This window comes from Juglans microcarpa x Juglans regia, chromosome 1S (assembly GCF_004785595.1).
Source record: "Juglans microcarpa x Juglans regia isolate MS1-56 chromosome 1S, Jm3101_v1.0, whole genome shotgun sequence".
NCBI classification, from domain to species: domain Eukaryota; kingdom Viridiplantae; phylum Streptophyta; class Magnoliopsida; order Fagales; family Juglandaceae; genus Juglans; species Juglans microcarpa x Juglans regia.
In genome coordinates this window covers 19,132,117-19,150,632 of record NC_054595.1, presented here as the reverse complement: position 1 = coordinate 19,150,632, position 18,516 = coordinate 19,132,117, and the positions used below count along the sequence as shown (strand labels likewise).

Below are 18,516 nucleotides of genomic sequence, written 5' to 3'. Positions count from 1 at the left end.
GCATTTCTGTTATTTGATTCGAGGCGGATTCGTTGGAAATTTGACTCAACTCCGGATTCCGATATGACTTGGGTTTGAAGAATTCAGATTTTCTATAGTTTTTTTTTTTTTTAAATCCGAATTATAAAATTTTAGAGTGGGAAAGAAATAAACAAAACTAATTATATAGGAACTGCCTATTATTTATAAACGAAGAAGATATAATGAATAGTGAGTTGAAATGAAAGTTGAATAAAATATTATTAGAATATTATTTGTTAATATTATTTTTGTTTTTGGATTTGAAAATATTTGAATTGTTTATTATATTTTATTTGAGAGTTTGAGAAAATTGTAATAATTAGATGAAATGAATTGAGTTGAGAGGCTCTCTCAATCCAAACAAGGCCTTAATGGTCCTACCTCCTTCACTTCTATCCTAGAAGGAAAATGAGAAATCAAAGTTCAATTGGTGATTCAATTGAGTTCGTCTACATGAAAAAATAAAACACAAAGTGAATCTCACCATTTATAGTTGTAAAAATGAATAATTCTAATCAGTGTTAAATGTTTAATAAATGTTATAAAGTTAATTTTCTATTTTTTATTTCTTTAAACTCAAGAGTTGGGATGGGAATCCACGTTAAGATTCGGATTTGACAATTTATACAGTAAAAATCTGAGTCTTTTTATTTCGTTAGTGAAACATCATGGCTTGAGACCGATTGAGTTCCATGACCCAACCAATGCAGAAGTTGGCCGCAACTGGTTTACTTTTTCTCTCAATTTACAAACTTAAATATCGAAAGCTGTTCAACAACTTCAAGAGCAGGTCTATCTATTTGTACATATCCCTTTTTTTTTTTTTTTAATCCTAAACAATGGTTCCATTTCATTTCCATAATACATTTTCACTCGTTCAATTTAATTCACCAGAGAGAGCTGAACGGAAGGATATGACCAAACCTCTCTCTCTCTCTGTATAAGCCGAAACATTTTTTTTGAAGTACATAACTCCAGAGGTCCATTTACGCAACTGTATGAAAAGTACAACACTTAACGACACCCACACCAAACCCCACTTTTAAGTTCCCCCAGACAACAATATATATGAGGGGGGGTGCAAAAATTAGACATCTTCACTGCTCTCTGTAGCATACACCTGTGAAATTCCTACATACATAAAATGGACATGTTGCAGACAACATTCTCTCAAGGGTCTTTACCTGTGAATGCCTCAATTCACAACATTTTCCCTTCCTTGATGATTCACCATCCCTTTTTGCCATGATTCCTCCCATTACCATATAAATTGATGCATTCAGTTCCCTTACTCAATAACAACGATATAATTACTTCCATTGAAGAATTGTGTAAAACGACGGACTTCTTGTCCATCACTCATTTGTGCCATCGAAACTACCCATCCGACTTGCCCGCTTCTTCTCTCTCCAATTCTCACCCATACTTTTGCTTCTGCTACAGCACGTTCTCTATCTAAATCACGATTCCTTGGAGTTTCCCTGGCTCTCCCAGTACTTATTGGGCTGTCTCTCTGAGATTCACGGCGCTCTGACTCATCCAATCCTGCTTTTCTCCCAGAACCACCACCGGTGTCAATCCTTGCTAGTGCTGCACCAGCACTCACTTCCCTTAAATCTCTCTTTCTGTAATCGGGTGAATTTTTATAAGCAGAAGGGGAACCATGGCGCCCACCACGTCCAGACTCACCTGGGCTATCCAGTCCATCTGCCATGCTTCTTCTTTCATCCTTGTTCCTAGGCGTAGATGGACCAACTCTGTTATTTTGAGCAGCAGCGGCATCTGGATCATAGCTTTGGGAGGCTAAATATGTGAGAGCAGTCACAACATCCCCAATTAGAGGTCTAGTAGCAGCTTGTTCCTGCAAACACATGGCTGCAACTGCAAGAGCTTGGTAAAGTCCTCGCATTGGATAACGGCCTTGGAGTAGAGGATCAGCCATTTTGGGAAATTTCCTACGATCCTTGAAAAGTGGTCGTGCCTACAAATACCACATACCACATAAATTTACTCTTCTATTTACTCTTCTTTTCAGAAGTAAAAAGAGACAACTTAAATGTCAATCCAATGTTTACTAATAAGATTAATCACCAAGCCATTACTCATCAATGTTGTCTAAAGAACTCTTCCAAATTGACAGGAAGAATACTTACCCATGCAACAAGATTATGCTCCCCAGGTGCACGGGTATTATCAATTGCTTTGCGACCCGTTATGAGTTCAAGAAACACAACCCCAAAACTATAGACATCAGACTTGAGAGTAAGTTGACCTGTCATAGCATATTCCGGGGCACAATAACCATATGTACCCATGACACGTGTGGACACATGAGTCTTATCACCAACAGGACCAAGTTTGGCAAGCCCAAAATCTGACAGCTTAGGGTGATAACCCTCATCAAGAAGGATATTGGATGATTTTAAATCTCTGTATATCACAGGAGGATTTGCTTTATCATGCAAATATTCCAACCCCTTGGCTGCACCTGCTGCAATCTTCATCCTTGTATTCCAGTCCAGGGGCGTCTTGTCTGGAAGAAGATCTGAAAATATATAGCAAAATAGTAAAAGTCAGGTCGTTTGCAGAAAGTTCAGACATGTAATTTGAATTTGAGCCAGGTATTCAAGTATTGAAGGAAGGAGGAGGAGAAATTTAGAAGCTGAATACAGCTCCAGTGGAAATCTAATTTGGCAATTTGAAGCATCTTTCCAAGTAATAATTAAGTAAAGCCAACTATTAAAGAAACTAATAGAGCTTAATGGAAAAAAATGAAATATCATTCGACATTGGTTATATAAGTTACACTGATGATTCACTCTAAAATATTAGATAACGAGAGGGACAAAGCAGTCTCCCCCCCTCGGGCATACCCCTCGAAACAGTTGCAGTGAGTCAGAGACATGGTGGAGTTGTTAAGTTAATGTTTAACGTTTGAAGCCAAGGCATGTCTTTCAATCGTTTCATTTGTTCACTAGGGAAATATACTTCCCCAATAGCAGATCCTGCAATATAACGAGATAAGTGTGACCCCATTCATCAATGAAGTGATAATATGTCTTCGCATGTGTAAATATGTAAATAACATGTTATTTGCATTCAAAAGTATCTCCTATGCTCCAGAATAATCTAAGATATTTATCTTGGATTAGACATTTAAGTGTACTTACAGAGGGTGTATATGTCATTAGATTCTTATTAGTTAAGAGGGTGTGTCCAGCTTTTTTTTTTCCTTCTTTTTTTGTTTGGAAAAACTTAAAAATCCAGACCCCTCACCAAGTAGCTCATTCCTGGAGTCAAACAACAATAGACTCAAAGCATAACAAAATAATAAATCAACTATTTTACCCCTTTTTTCTGTTTTATTGATCAAGCATTACTCAGAACAACAAGGGGTACCTTTCGTCAAAAAGCTCAAACTTACAAAAGGATTGATCTTATAGCAATTATAGTTAAAATCTAGGCAACCATTTCTTTTTCTATTGCTCTTTTCAGCCTATCTTATTTCTTTCTGAAACCTTCAATGGAAATCCTTTCTTTTATTACTGTGAACCCCTGATATCTTATACGATAGAACCATATCAGGCATTTTTCTCATCTTCTACCAAATAATCACCAGAATCATCGGCATTTTGTCCGTAATGATTTCTGGATTATTACGGTATTACCCACTGTCTAAGATTACAAGCCAAAGATTCCGTCTTCTTGATGCCATGGTGACTAAATTAACAGTCTCTGTTAATTAAATTAATATGCGTGTTTGGTAAACTAGTTAGTCACTTAACTTGATATTGAAATCAAAGATCTGGCTTTCAATTGAAGTACCAAAAGCCAGGCACTCAAGACAAAAATATTGGGAAAATAAGTTCCAAATACCATTTCCCAGATCAGATGCCTTGTACCAAAGACAGTAGGAAGATACTAACATTGCTAGGAGGAATAAGAAAGTTAGTTTACTGACAATAAAGGATGGATAAATACTTCATATTCCCAAAATTGGAAACTAGGAGACCAGTTTCTCTTGCGGGGAAATAAAGAAATATGCTACAGAAGCACAAATTTTGTTCAGCTTACACTGCAACAATAAGTCCAAACAGGGCATAACACCATCACTTGATGCGACTTAAGATGCCAAGTACCAGATGCTAAATTCAAGCAGTTTTTAAAACAGGAATAAACATGCTTTTTTTCCTGATAAGTAGAATATAAATTCTTGATGAAAATATGCAGCTGAATCCATGTAGTTGTTGTAAAGAAGATAATATTTGCTATGCATAAGGATATGTTGCATAAAAACCACAAGTTTGAACCGATAGGCTCATACCAAGCCATTTTTCCACAAGTCAAGGGCCCACCAGCTTTATAATCTAAGTAACAACAATTTTTCCATAAAATTCAGATCATCTTTATAATCTAAGTAAGAAAAATAGATGCATTGCAAGCTCTACTCATACAACAATCTCATATAATAGTGTATACAGGCCCAAAATATCTAACCAAAGTTTCTGTATGGCATTGCTTTGAACTTGACATTACCAGCATTTATCTTTCTAAGATGTCAACTACATGATTGCTTTTACAAGAAAAACTAAGCTAAGCTGCTTTTGACCTCCAACTATGGATATCAACTGACAATCTTGGACCCAGTATAACTAGGAACAGTACACTTGTCATAGCCACATTTAAGTTACTGTTCGTAATTATACTATCACCACTCCTAATGCTATGCCAAATTCAACTGCTGTTGCTACAACTACATCAGAAATAACACTAATACTACATCTATCATAGCTTTTCTTGGGTCTGTAATCTTTCTGGTCTAGGATGGGCTTCTTAAAACATTTATTAATAGAAACCAAAGTTTTTGTATTATCGTTAGAGGGGGGGGAAGCCACTTCCGTATCACTGAAAGAAGCAGGAAGGTCATGAAGGAGATGGCACTCAGCCATTCAAGCGCTCGTTGGCTGGCAAACACAGTGGAAGAATGCTCCCTGTCGGAGGGAAGAAAGGATTTTTTCAAGACTTATCGTGTTGGATCTGTGGCAATAGTTGTTCATCGGCATTCCAATGCCTTTGGACGCTACTTGGAAGTCACTGAGTATGGTGGTAATGGGCATCAAGGCCTGCTTGTGGTTCTGGAAGGAATGGGTGGAAAAGTCTGTCCATGGAGATGAAGCAAGCTCTATCACGCCTCTCCAAGGTTCCAATGGTGCTCTAGGGTGATGGGAAGGGGAAAGAGGTGGGTAGGCAGGCTAGGACGTATGCTAAGGCTGTGATGGGTGGTAGAGTAGGTAGTAGGGTGGCAGTGCATTGTGGTACGGCCCAAGCTTTGGCGTCACAAAATGGAGAAAAAGAAAAAAAGAAATGGGTAGCAGGGAGTGTTCTTTGGCAGGAAGGGTTGGTCAAAACTCTATACTTGATATAGTTGGAGGTGGTCTGTCCGATGCCTGTATAGGGGAAAGTGAGGGGCAGAAGGTACTGTCTAGGCTGAAGTAGGAGCTTGTTGGCATGAAGGAGGAGCTTTGTTGTTTGAAGAAGGTTGTAGAAGCACTAATAGGCAGTGTGGACTAGGTTTGGATTAAGGCCGAAAAGGAGATTGGATAAAGGTCAAACAAAGGTGAGTGTGGGCTTGGGCCAGACACGCCAAGCCCAACCCAAAATGCACTAGTGTCTCAAAAGAACTAGGCCTTCCTTTGAGAAGGGCTCCACGTCCGCAACTGGGCCCGTGGAGATGATGGCTCATCAACAGCAACGGGTGCCACAGAAATTGTTGCCGACAACCTCTAGGATTATTCCTGGTAACCCTAGCATTGGAGACCTTGCACCGGGAAGGATTTTGCGACCTAAGGAGGCTACGCAATTGGGTTCCTTGATGCAGGGAGGGCCATTGTCCAATGCAGAGGCACAAAAGGGTGAGTCAGTCCTTTCTGGGTTGCTTCCCGTCATCATGGCCATCGAGGAGACGTCCCCGGCATCGGCAATTGTTGAGCTACTGCAGGATTTGCATCTTGCAGAGAAGAGGATGAGAGCGTCGCCGGGAGGGTTGAAGCATTGTGGGAAGCCACAAAAAATTTCATCGGAGACCTCTGGGCCGTCAACTAACCTCCACGCCACTCAAGAACCTATAAAGGTGCCAAAATCTTCTTCAGTAGCCCAAAAATCCTTATCTATCAATTCTGACAATGAGGGAAGCCTGGGTATCTTAGTGGAAGTTGCAATGGAAGGGCCTTTGATAGTATTTGAGTCTACAAGGGGAGAGGAGATGGTGGTTGAAAGGGGGAGGAAAAAGGGAGGGGCAATTTCTCTGGTGAGGGGGCAGAACCTACTCCATTGAATTCTTTTCATCCGAGGGTGTCAGATTGGGTAATTTAAAAAGCCATGGAGATCAAGCATTGTATAGGGATTACATGCAAGGGTTTTGAAGATGAATTTTTGGCATTACTCACAGCTATTAAAGCTGGACATGCACAATCCAAAACAAATCCTTCACTTAATTCGGATAAAAAAACAGAGAGGCTACAACGTGATTTCTTGTGGAGTGGTTTGGGGGACGAGTTCAAATTTCATCTGGTCAATTGGTCCATGGTTTGTACTTCATTCTCTGGGGGTGAATTGGGGGGATTCGTAACTTGATGAAGTTCAACCAAGCCCTATTGGGTAAATGGTTGAGGCGGTACCAACATGAAAAGGGGGCCCTGTGGAAGTCTATTATAGATGCACAGGTTGAGGAGGCATGGAGTGGTTGGTGCTCGAATGAGGTACGCAGTCCAAATGGGGTGGGTTTGTGGAAATACATTAGGAAGGGTTGGGAGATCTTCCGGAGACATAATACACATATTGTAGTGGATGATGGCTCTCACGTCAAATTTTGGTATGACAAATGGTATGGTGAACGAATTCTCCAAGACACTTTCCCCGCCATATTTGAGCTCGCATGAGTAAAGATGCAACGATAGTGGATCTCTTGGCTTTTTCTAGTGGCCTCCCTCAATGGAATTTTGATTTCACTAGGGCAGCCCAGGACTGAGAGTTGGAGGTTATCTCAGAGTACTATGCGACACTGTATTCTATACGTATATCCAAGGGTACCATGGACAGGATGAGTTGGAGCCCTTCCAAAAAAGGTAAATTCAGATTTCACGGTCAAGATCTTTTCACAAATTCTTAACGAGCCCAGACAGGCCCACATTCCCATGGGAGAGTATTTGGCAGACGAAAGCTTCTTTCAAAAGCAGCTTTTTTTGTTTGGACAGCAAGAGTGGGCAAAATTATCGCCACAGATAACCTAAAGAAACGTCGAGTAATGGTGTTAGACTAGTGTTGCATGTGTAAGAAAGATGGCGAATCAGTCAACCATCTGTTCCTACGCGAGGTGGCCAGAACCAAGTGTGATGATTTTTTTTACAGGACTTGGATTATCATGGGTCATGTCCCTTAGACTGGTGGATTTTCTAGCAAGTTGGAGAAGTCTCTGAGGTAACTCAAAAGTTGCAACAATCTGGAAAATGGTACCTATATGTATGTGTTGGTGAATTTGGTGGGAGCGAAATGATAGAAGCTTCGAAAACCACGAGAGAACAATGGAGGAGCTGAAAGTTTTTTTCTTTAAAACATTGTTTTTCATGGGTGGGGGCCATTGTTTGTAACGAACTAAATGTCCATGACTTTCTATTATCAATTGTAAACTCTAGTTAGGTAATTCTCATGTATACTCTCTGTGTACTTGGGCTTTGTCTATTCTTATGAATAAAATTTCTTGATGGAAGTTGGAAGGAAATACTGTTATACTTTAGCTCTAACCAGAATTTTCTCTCCGTACACATGCACATTTTTTTCTTCTTCTCGTTGCTTCCTGTAACGTTTCTCCTCGTTAATGTTGCTACGTTAACTGGATTTTAAGTTTTTACGGTGGTTAAGATGGGTCGTCCTATAGAGGTGGTGATTGAATCCAAATGTTTTACTCTGTCAAAGGCTGGTGGTGGACTGATGTGAGTTACCGAGAGAAGCTAGAAGACAAAACATGCGATGATGCTGGGAACATCTTCAACGTAGTGTCTTGGAAAGGTGTTAAAGGAGAGCCTAAGAGGGGGGAAGAAGGAGGTGTATTCGGCAACTAGAGAAGGATATTGTAGTTTTATTGCTCAACGCTGCTCAAATCGTAGAGGGAGATACCTTGAGGTTTCTGAGTATAACTAGGGGGGAGGAGGAATGTCTTATGCATTCCAGAAGGAGAGAATGGGTGGGGTTGGAGGAAGATGAGGGAGGTGTTGTTAGAGCGAGGTAAGGAAGATCCTAACGTGGGTGGTTTGCCTAGTGGAGGTCAACAGAGTAATGGTAAGGGGGCGGTGAGGCACCATTCCTGGTCGTATAAGGAGGTTCTCTCTTCAACGATGCCGAATGTTGTGAGGGAAGGTGATGGCAGTGCAAGAGGCTTTGACAAGGGGCAGGGGCATTAGTGTCGAGAAGCTCTGTCGAAGCCATACGTTGCGTTGAGCCACTCTCATGGCAGGAGTTCTGTGGCGTGTCAGGAGGAGTGGGAGGTCTGAAGGATGCTGCTGAAGATGTAGGGTCAATTATAGTTTCTGTAGAGGGATATGGCTGAGATCGTGGCTTTTGTCGGTCTGTTTAAGGAAAGTGATGAAACAGAGGGCTTAAAAGGAAAAAAGAAGGTTACGGGTGATGGGCTTAGTAAAAGCCTAGAATGAGGCCCAGTAGAAAGTTAAAAATGGAAAGGGGCGGCTTGTTTGGCATAAGGTTGGTGGGCCTTCTCAGCCCAAGTCGAGGCAGATGGGTTCAGCTCCTTCTGATGGGGCTGGGCCGCCTTAGCCCAGGGCCCAATGTAGTGGGCCTAGGCCCGAGGAAAGTATTATTCAGCCTAAGACTGTATCACCCAGCGTCGAGAGCCCTAGCCCAGGGTTTTCAGCTGCGCTGCACACTCTTGGCTTCGTGTTGGATAGCCTGCCGACAGAGAAGTTTTAGGTGGCGGTTGCATAGACATTGCTGACGAAGTTAGAGGAGGCCACCGATGATGTACCACCGGCACACTGTGTGCAAAAGGCGTTGGTGGAGTTTGGATCTCGCTTTTCTCCGTCGAAGGAGGCTCAGAACTCGCCGACGAATGGTGGAGGTGTGGTTTTGGCTTCGGCAGAACTGTCTGTCAAACCTTTTGAGGATTTTGAGTTGGCTGAGGAGGATGAGGATTCGGACAACCTTATGCATTCTGTGGAGGATAAATTATTCCTCCCTGAGGCTTGCGATCAGGTGGGTTTGGATGAGATTTCGGTGGGTGAAGAGTTTCAGAACTTCCAAAATAACAGGATGGGGAATCCTATCCCATTGAACTACTGTTTTCCAGACCAAGCTTCAGATTGGGTAATACATAAAGTGAAAGAGATCCAACATTTTGTGGGGATTGAGTGTGAGGGGTATGAAGAGTAGTTCATAGTCTTGTTAATTGCTATGGAAGCCGGACATCAACAAAAAAGGAAGGGGGACTCGAAGAAAAGTTGGGAGCTTAAAAGATTGATGTGGTCGATGAATTCAGAGGGTAGCTCCAGTAGCAATAGGGTAAAAGAGAAGGGGCTGGTTGTTACACAATGAAACTCAAGATTGGGTCTTGGAATGTCCGTGGTCTTAATGAGGTAGAGAAGCGTCTTCAGATTCGGCACTTGCTTCGTGTGTAAAGCGGACATTGTATGCTTACAGGAGACGAAACTGAAGATGATCGATAAGAGGATTGTGCAGAGTTTATGGAGCGGTAATTATGTAGATTAGGTATATTTGGCCTCTTCAGGGGCATCGGGAGGAGTTGTGGTGACGTGGGATAGGCGGGTGGTGGAGAAAGTGGAGGACTATATAGGGAGATATATGGTAGCATGTTCTTTTAAATGTGTGTCCGATGGTTTCTTGTGGGCTTTTGCAAGTGTTTATGGGCCAAATTTAGACGTCGATAGAAGATTATTGTGGGATGAACTAGCAGGGGTACATAGTTGGTGGGAGCTTCCTTGGTGTATTGGGGGTGGTGATGTTAGATTCCAAAGTGAAAGCTTCGGAAGTAGAAGATTGAGGCCAGCAAGTTTGGAGTTCTCAGAGTGTATCTTTGACTTGAACTTGATAGACATTCCACTCGCAGGGGGCCCTACCACATGGTCGAATAATCATTGGTACGCTTAGCTTCGGATCATTGGCCTATTTTGCTTGATTGTGGAGGTATTTATAGTGGTAGACGGCACTTTAAGTTCAAGAATATGTGGTTGAAATCAGAAAGTTTTGTGGAGAGGGTCAAACAATGGGAGATTTCGTATCAGTTCGATGGTACATCCAGTTTCATTTTTGCGAACAAACTGAAAGCCTTAAAAAGAGACTTGAAGGAGTGGAATAACAGTCTTTTGGCAATGTAGAGGATAACAAAAATACCAAGTGGATGGAAATGCAAGATTTAGAAAGACTCCAAGAGGGGAGGCCACTTGTTGAGGAAGAGCAAGCACAGAAAACTTTGCTGGTTGCGGATCTTGAGAGGATAATCCTACAAGAAGAAATATCATAGCGCCAGAAGTCGAGCACTATGGTTAAAGGAAGAGGATCGGAGCACGAAGTTCTTTCATAGAATTGCAAACTCTCATAGAAGAAATAATAACATTGAGGTGCTGAAAATTGAGGGGGTGAAGTGCAAAGAAAAAGAGGTTATTCAAGATCATGTTGTTGATTTCTTTGATAAGCTCCTTATTGAGCAGGTGGGGTGGAGGCCTACTCTTGATGGATTGGTTTTTGACACTATTGAGCCGGGGGATGTAGATAGGGTGGAGAGGGCTTTCGAGGAGAAAGAGGTGTATGATGTAGTAAGGAAAATGGTAAAAGATAAGGCTCCCGGACCTGATGGTTTCTCTATGGGCTTCTTCCAAGAATGTTGGGAGGTGATAAAAGAAGATCTATTGAAGGTGTTTCAGGAGTTGTTCTTAGTTGGGAAATTTGAGAAAAGTCTTAACACTACTTTCCTTGCATTAATACCTAAAAAGGTTGGGACTATTGAGATCACAGATTTTCGGCCTATTAGCTTAATGAATGAAGTCTACAAAATTATTTCAAAAGTGCTTGCTAATCGGTTAAGTGAGGTTTTGGGGAACATTGTTACTAAGTCTCAAAATGCATTTGTAAAGGGTAGATAGATCCTTGATGCCGTTCTAATTGCCAATGAATGTTTGGACAGTAGACTGAAGGCTGGCAGCTCATGGATTATGTGCAAGTTAGATATGGAAAAAGCGTATGATCATGTTAATTGGGATTTCCTTCTATATCTACAAGTATGTGTGATTTTGGAGAAAGGTGGAGGTATTGGATCAGCTGGTGTATATCCACGACAAGGTTCTCTGTGTTGATCAATGGTAGCCCAGAGGGTTTCTTCCCGAGTTCTCGTGGTTTAAGACAAGGGGATCCGTTATCTCCTTTACTTTTTGTTATTGTTATGGAGGCACTAAGCAGGATGATATCGGCTTTGTTGGCTAATGGGTTTGTTAGTGATTTCTAGATTGGATCTCCGAGTAGGGGTATTACTACTATTTCTCATTTGCCGTTTGCAGATTATACGCTTATCATGTGCGAGGCTGATCAAGACAGTTGGGTGCTGTGAAGGCTTTGCTTCTTTGTTTTGAAGTAGTGCCTGGCGTAAACGTGAAATATGATAAATCTGAGTTGGTGCCGATTGGAGACGTTCAGAATGTACGAGAGTTGGTTGACACACTGGGTTGCAAGATAATGTATCTTCCTATGATGTACCTGGGACTACCGTTGGGTATAGCTTCGAGGGCATGCTCGATTTGGGATACAATGATTGAAAAAATAGTAAGACTCGCAGGGTGGAAGAGAATGTACTTGTCAAAAGGGGGCCGGATTACATTGATCAAAAGTACACTTTCTAATCTACCCACCTATTTCTTACCCTTATTCCCTATACCGGCAAGTGTGGCGGGTCAACTTGAGAAGCTACAGAGAGATTTTATGTGGGGTGGCTTAGAAGAAGAGTTTAAATTCCATTTAGTCAAATGGGAGATGGTGTGCCGTCCTATCTCTAGTGGTGATTTGGGTACTAAAAATTTGAGGTTGTTTAATTAGGCGTTACTTGGCAAATGGTTGTGGCGATTTATCAAGGAACCAGAAGCCTTATGGAAAACAGTGATCGAGAACAAATATGATGGTTTAGGGGAGGGTTGGTGTACTAGAGAAGTTAGAGGTGCCTATGGAATGGGGCTATGGAAAAAGAGGGTAAGAGGTCTTCCATCATCATACTAGGTTTTAGTTGGGTACAGGCTCCAGGATCAAATTTTGGAAGGATGCTTGGTGTGGCAACAGTGCTCTCCAAGATTTGTTTCCTATACTTTTCCTGATCACAAGTGCCAAAGATGCCACAATGGCGGAGGTTATGGGAATCTCAGAATGGAGTATTCACTGGAATATCAATTTCAACTGAACGACACAAGACTGGGAGATGGGGAGTTTTGTAGATTTTTATAGTCTCTTGTATTCTTGTCGCCCGAATATTCAGCATGAAGATGGTTTGTGTTAGATTCCTGCAGGGAGAAGGATATTCACTGTCCGTTCCTTTTATAAGGTAGTACCTGAGATACAATTTCCCTGGAGAAGGCTTTGGTGGCACAAGGCTCCTCCCAAAGCTTCTTTCTTTGTTTGGACAACTTCCTTAGGTAAGATTCTCACTACGGATAATCTGAGAAAGAGGAGGATAATCATTGCAGACTGGTGTTGCATGTGTAAAAGAGGGGGTGAGTCGGTGAATCATCTACTTTTACATTGTGAGGCAGCCAGGACTCTTTGGAATGAGGTGTTTAAAAGAATGAACCTAGCGTGGGTTATATGCCGAAAATCGTGGTGGAAATATTGGCGTGCTAGACCTCTATTCGAGGTGTGCAACAGATCAAAGCAGTTTGGAAGATTATCCTTATCTATATTATGTGGTGCTTGTGGCAGGAGCGCAATGAGAGGACGTTTGAAAACAAAGAGATCCATGGTGGAGCTAAAAGTTTTCTTTTTTAGGATTCTTTGTACTTGGGCCATTGCTGTGGACTTTAATGGCATGGACCTTCATGATTTCTTAGTTTCTAATGTGCTTACGTAGATAGGGCATAATGACTTTTGTAATTGGCAGTTGTTGCCCATTCTTGGATTAATAATACTTGTTTACTTATATAAAAAAAAAAATTCTTGATTACTGATCGAAAAAAATAATTCAACATTTCAGCAAAGTCTCTCTATCGATCTATTACAACAAGTACTGAACTATACCAGCCCAAGGCCATTACAAAATGAAATCCACTATCAGGGCCATTTTTAGGTCTAGAAACTGCATGGAAAATCCAACTACAACTAGTTTCAATCAAATATTGAATTCCAATGTCTCAATAGCTCCATCATTTCCATAGTCAACCTTCTTTCCCTTCATGCCCTTAAAATGTCTTCAGAGAAACAACTTCAGCATTCAAAGCACTAGCCACTTTTCTTATTCTGCCAAAGATAATTTTTTGACATTGTCACCACCATTCAAGAGAAAAGCAAGCAACAATGCACTACACCTAAAAGGTCTAGTCAAAACTCAAAATTATAATTAGATTTCCCTGAAATGACTTATAAAGTTAAATTCCACAGAGTATACACGGCTCCTCAAGGTCCACATCATACTACAAGTTCCCTAACACTACATAACGTTGTTAAATTAGCTATAAGACCATATGACACAAACACAAAGAAAGTGCTAGCCATATCTTGCACTTCACCCCTGAAATATTAGTCAAAATTACAATTGGAGCCCTTTGAATTCACTCAGAAACTTCAGTTCCATCTACAGTCAATGTGGGACTAAGCGTGCACACACACACACACACCTCCACAATCCACCCACCTAATGTGGGACTTAATACACTTTCTTCCATTTCTGAGTATCATGGAAACTTCTTATGTTCTCTCCAAAATCAAGAAGACAAGCATAATGCTCTATACTTGTATGTATTTATTGATTTATGTTTTGGATCCATTGGAGGCCATTTGGGCTTGATAGTCAACAAAAGTGGAGGTAGCCATCTCCCATCTCTGAAAAGCCCCTTCCTGGTGTTGATGAGATGCCCCTTCTTTGTTGGCATCCAAAATCAATCTATAGTTTCTAATAAAAATACATGCAGCATAAAACATCCAAAAAAAAGTGGACGGTTGTAATATCACAAGCCACTAAATATCTTAGAAAAATCATCTGCAGTACCTTACCTTTTCTCATGTAGAGTTAGGATGATAAACAAAAGAGAAAAAAAACATCATTAAGGAACGAGAAACGATTGTTTACATTAAGAACAAGAACCATAGCCATACACAATACTGAGTTTTGCAATTATTATCACTTCTAAGATTCAATAGAATCTAACTACACCATAAAAGGCATGTAGAAGGGGAGGGAAATGATAGAATTATCAGTCATTGTACAACCCAAACTAAGAGCTCGTTTGGATAGTGATATGAGATGAGATGGTTTTAGATAAATTGAATAAAATATTGTTAGAATATTATTTTTTAATATTATTATTATTTTGGGATTTGAAAAAGTTGAATTGTTTATTATATTTTGTATGAGAATTGAGAAAGTTGTAATGATGAGATGAAATAAGATGGGTTAAGAGTGTTTCTGTATCCAAACGGGGCCTTGACTCATGAACCTGTTAACAATGGATATTGTGCTAGAAATAATATAAAAAAAGAAATAATAGGTCAAATCAAAGAGACATTCTAAATTGTTTAGGTCTCATTTGTTTTCATAACAAATTTCATCTCATCTAATCATTACAACTTTTCTAAATTTCTATATAAAATAAAATAAACAATTCAACTTTTTCAAATCCCAAAACAATAATAATATTAAAAAAATATATTCTAACAATATTTTATTTAATTTTCAACTTTTATCTCAACTCATCCAAGTGAGGCCTTAGGCCCTGTTTGGATAGTGAGATGAGATAAGATGAGATGGTTTTAGAAGAAAGTTGAATAAAATATTATTAGAATATTAATTTTTTAATATTATTATTATTTTGGAATTTGAAAAAGTTGAATTGTTTATTATATTTTGTGTGAAAATTTGAAAAAGTTGTAATGATGAGATGAGATGAAACGGTTTATATATCCAAACGGGGCCTTAATGTACCTAAACACAATAATTTTAATAATGAACCATTAGGTGATTCAACGTCTAGGTTGAAAAATGACCATCTAAAAAATTTTTTTTTGATCGGTAAAAAATGACCATCTAAAAAATAAAAAGTTATTAATAACAGCCGAGCAAATAAATCAATGAAACCAAACCATAAATGTCCCTATCTATTATTGAAGCATAAGTGGCCTGCAAGCCACTAAAACACTGCCAATTCACTTAATTACTAGATGACTTCCAACCTACAATTAATACCACAATTTTTTTTACAAGTAAAAATTTATTAATACCAATAATTAAAACCACAATTAATGTCTAATAAATTGATAGTGTAGAGCAAGACTTGCCTCACAAGGAATAATTTATACGAAAAGCTATCAATCCCTTATTTCTATAAGAAAAGGCAGTGGGTAGTGTGTAGGCACCATAGCGAGCCAAGAGCCGATTGGGGTCCCTAAGGAGTAAGGACCACAACTCTGGCTTTCTGAGATGCCCTTGTTTCTGTAAGATCCTCAACAGCTTTCCAAGGTTTGCGTTAAGCACTCGGCTGCTTGTGTCTTTGAGGACCTCTTTTTAGCTATCAATCCCTTTCAAGCCAACCATGCATACATGCAAAACACAAGCATGAAATCTACCTATACCGAGAACATCCTTCAAATTAACAACAATGCCAAGTTTTCACTTAAATAGTGTACATACTAAGCCTCAACCAGATCCTTGATTAAAATGTTTTACTCTACCAAAGTTTTAATAGCATAAGAACCTCCAGAGATAACAGCAAGACTATAGCATTGGTGGGAAAAATTACATGATATAACCTAGCACAACCTAGAAACAAGTACGTATATAAAATGATAATTATTAAGGAGCAAAAGGTACCAAAAGTAGTAAAAGGATGCAATCTAACCATGCAAATGATCCTCCAAGGAGCCCAATGGCATAAACTCATAGACAAGGAGACGTTGGTCTCCATCTGCACAATAACCGATCAAATTGACAAGGTTTGCATGGTGTAAGAGGCTAAGCATCAGAACCTCCACTAAAAATTCTCGATTTCCTTGAAGGCCATTCCTGTCAAGCTGTTTCACAGCAACTACCTGCAAAAACAAGGCTTATATCAAACAGGAGATCACCAAAGACCATATGAGACGAGATTGAGTCAAATTAGCAATTAAAGGAATGAATTTAATTTACTGGAGACGTGAATGAGTGATTGCTCTAGAAAAATGTAGAGGTTTCTCTGTCAAATAAGATCTGGAATCTAAGTCATGGAATGCACTAGTTTAGGACATACGCTGAGCACATTCATAGAAATGAAATGATATTATGGCATCTATCTAAACTGATCACAAATTTTACCTGTCCCGTGCTCTCCAACCGACCTTTATAAACACGACCAAACCCACCTTCACCCAGCAAACATTCTTGCCTAAAGTTTTTTGTTGCAGCAGCAAGCTCTCGAAATGTAAATGTTTGTGCAGCAATATTTGCTGTTGATCCATCTTTTGGAACAGCTGTTTCCTTCTTAGGATCTGAACCACATCGAGATTTTGATTTTTCTAGAGAAAAAAAGTGAATTAGAAAGCCATATAGTGGGCAGGAAGAAAAGAGGAAAAAAACTACTTAAAAGTAAGATAGGAAATTAGAAATCAGAACTCTGTAACCTAAGGGCATGAATTCATGAGAACAATCGTTGGAGGCGCCTAAATGCATCTACATTTCAGTTTGCTTTTAAAGATGCCCGGTCATTTAAGATCACCCAAGAATGCCAAATCGCTATTGTTGCATATTCTAATTAGCGATTTGTTGCATATTCTAATTAGGCCGAGTATGTCATGCTTGTACGGTGTCAAAAATGGATGTAACTGTAAATTTTCAAATTGAAGCTTAAAATTCGATTTAATATTGCATCATATATCCTTTATGGATATGTAATATTTCACCGTACATTCTTTACAGAGTCATGTGGCATTTCAGTCAGTTTTTCACCTTTCCAATTTCTGTAGGACAATTAATATTTTAATTTACAATACACTTGCTAGCACCACTATCTGTTTTAAGTTTGACGATTATAAATCAGCAGAAACATTTACCAAAAGCAAGCGAACTGATTGGAACTTTCAGACCTGATACCGGGTCTCCAAAAATGTTCTTGTACTGCTAAATAAATTTACATTGAAACGAGAAGTCCAAGAAGCAAATCCACTGACCAATAATTTATAATTTAACTGGAACCGTGAAACCATAACGGCACCAGATTTACAAGTGAGCCGAATCTGACTTGACAACCACAGATGCATCAGATCAAAGTGGCAACAAATTCCAACAACAACCCATCATCAAGACGTTCGAACAACGCTACTAAGAACAAGAACTCCAACACAATCAAAGCGTACATGGTAATCAAACTGACAAAAAAAAACCAGAAAACTTACCCTGGAAAAAAAAAATTCAAAGGAAAAGAAAAAAAAATCCCACCTGAGTTAACTCTGTTCACATGGTGAGAGTGAGCAGCTGAGCCTTCTTTAACTGAATCCTTCACGGCCACTTCCTTCACACCACTTCCTTCCTCGTTGGATGATCCAAAACAAGGAAAACACCCACCCATATCAAATCCAACCAAATCAAAGCCACACCCAAAACCCCCAACAAAGAATAGCGCACATAACACAGGAAAACGAACTCGAATTCTTCAACTTTCACTCTTCATGTTTTCTCAGACCGAAACCCAGCCGAAAAATTCAACCAGATCACTCTTGTCCTCTCTCACTCGTTCACCCTCTCTCTCTTGGATTTTCAGTGGCCATTATAGGGTAAGATCGAGACCAACAACTCCGACAAGCAGATCAACAAATCGTAGAAACTGATGAGGTGCAGGAGAAGGTAAAGAAAGAGCAAACAAAAGGGAAAAAAAAAAAAAAAAATCAAATAAGTAAAAATCATTTAAGAAATAATAAAAATTAAAAAGAGAGAGAGAGAGCGTGTGGGGCTGTTGAGGGCTAAAACTGAAATTTCGTTCAATTATTTGGTAATTAGAAGCTAAATTACGATACGTAATAATACAAAGATGCCATCTCACCCTTTTTTGGATCACTTTAACTTTCTTACCCTCCCAATGTCAGAAAATTACGGTCGGAGAGTTGTAAAAACCATCATCACTGTCGGGAAGTGGGTCCCACTTACGGGATTTGCTTCCACATTTGTGATTGACATTCTTAACACATGTTTAAAAAACTGGCAGGATAAGACAAGTTGGGTTATGTTTCAGTGTGATCGGAACCATTTTCCCATCTTAA

At 39.7% G+C, this 18,516-nt stretch overlaps 1 pseudogene; it reads right to left on the bottom strand.

Annotated features, from left to right (window-relative positions):
• Nucleotides 1-983: 983 nt before the first annotated feature.
• On the bottom strand, nt 984-18,147 carry LOC121246734 (annotated as a pseudogene).
• Nucleotides 18,148-18,516: the final 369 nt, after the last annotated feature.